The sequence below is a fragment of the Manacus vitellinus genome, unplaced genomic scaffold (genome assembly GCF_001715985.3).
Source record: "Manacus vitellinus isolate BGI_N305 unplaced genomic scaffold, ASM171598v3 scaffold_0_pilon, whole genome shotgun sequence".
In the NCBI taxonomy this organism is placed as follows: domain Eukaryota; kingdom Metazoa; phylum Chordata; class Aves; order Passeriformes; family Pipridae; genus Manacus; species Manacus vitellinus.
In genome coordinates, this window is record NW_021938789.1 from 40,611,381 (window position 1) to 40,613,378 (window position 1,998).

Sequence of the window (1,998 nt, forward strand, 5' to 3'; positions counted from 1 at the left end):
GGCGAGCGGCTGCTTGGGGAGCCCCCAAGTGGGGGCGTAGAAGCTATTTAAAGACACTGTTTTCTGCCCAAGAAGTAAGGCATCGTGTTGCTAAAAGTAAATTAGAAAAATAAATAAATAAAGTAAATAAATCCCGTTTTGGTGCAAGCATACCACTTTATACCACGAAGAGCGCTTCTGGGCCCTGCTCTTGAGGTACTTCCCTCAGCATCTTACAGGAGAGCACCAGCATGGTGTCACCTAACACAAAAATGGGCAAAGTTTCATTCACAGGGGATCGGGAGCCAAACTGGGAATTTCTAGGGAGTATCCAAAGCCAAAGAGGAGGTTTGGCAAAGAGTAGTCAAACCCAAAGTACATCCCATGCCGATATGGTGCGTAGGTTTGTGGAAACATTTTCTCTTGTTTTTTTGGTGGCAATCAACCAGGAGAGAGCAAGCTGCCACAGTCACCATGCTGCTACCACCACAAGCTCAACACCACTCCTATAAATCCAACATCATCTCCTGTTAATATTTTCTCTCTCAAACTCTTATTAAGATCGCAGCACTGCCCACCTTCCCATCTTGCAGTTTAATTTCCCTCACCTTAAACCCTGACTTCCCTTCTGTCACCCCTGATCATTGGGATAGGTGAGAGGAGTTTAAATCATTCTTGATACCATTAGCATATCTTATCTAGAATAGGGATTCATGCACTGAAAAGTGTTCTTTCATGCAGTGTATACAGAATAGTCACCTTGTATTTTAAAATACTTATAACTTCAGGAAAAAAACCAAACTACAACCAAACCAACCAACTACCTGGATCCTACAGTACACAAGGAAAACAAACAAACAAACAAACACACACACACACACAAATCAAACAAACAAAAAAACCCCACAAGCTTTATCTTTTTTCTTTATCTGTATCTAGGGGTTTAGGGAACTTCTAAGGGCAAGAAGACCCAAGTTTTCTTCTTTTTGTGAGTATCTAGTGCATTATTCTGGCATTTACCTCTCTCTAATAGAGTTCTAGCAACCCTCAAGATTTACACCTCAGTCCAACAACACACACAGCCTTTGTACTCAATTGGTAACAAAGACTAAGAGCATCTGGACAACACAATGCTCGTACAAATTTGGGCTATGCAAATACTTATCTATTATCTACTACACTGCTTTTTTGACAAGCAGAAATAGTTGGAGAAGATATGGGCAAATTTCAAAGAACCACTAGAGGCCACTAGAAGTCTGAAATGCAGGTCTGAGAGACGGGATAAAGGGAGAAAGCCGTTCAGGATGTCGAATGTAATCCTTACCAGTAAAGGAATTGATACGAAGGCTGATATTTGCTTTGTAGCTTTTTCACGTAATATATAAAAAAATCGAAAATACAATAATTAATTCCATTATTTCAATATAGTAATTTCAAAGAGTGCATGTATCTAATGAACAGAATTACCAGGAGTCCCTGTGCCCATGGGTTTGGGGTGGAAAATGAAGGAGAGTTTAAAGACAGCAAAAAAATTGTCAGTTTCGTGGGGTTTTGTCACTTGGCTAATTTTTAGTCCTGTCAGTGATTTTTGCCTTTAATTTTTTTGTTTTCTTTCCTAAAAATGAACCTGTTAATTTTTTTCTTTTAAGGTTAAACTAACCATTCTTATTTTCATGATCTTACCCATCAAATATGTTCTGAAAAATAATAATAATAATAAAAAAATCTTCTACCTACCATCTTTCTGTCGAGGTCATTACGTTTTTTAAGATAACAGTCCATTTCCAGATAGTCATCTGACGTGAAACAGATTTTGCATAGTCATAGCAAATACTGACAAGCCTTTTGCCTAAGTGGAGAAACAACATCCAGTTAATTCTTGCCTAACTGTTTAACAGTAGCAAAGCAAAGACTAACCATGAATATGGGCATTCTAAGATAAATTGCCAAATAAAAGCGGACAGATTCTGCTTACCCCAGAAGCCAAAGAAACTCGTTTCCAAATGCATCAATTAGATG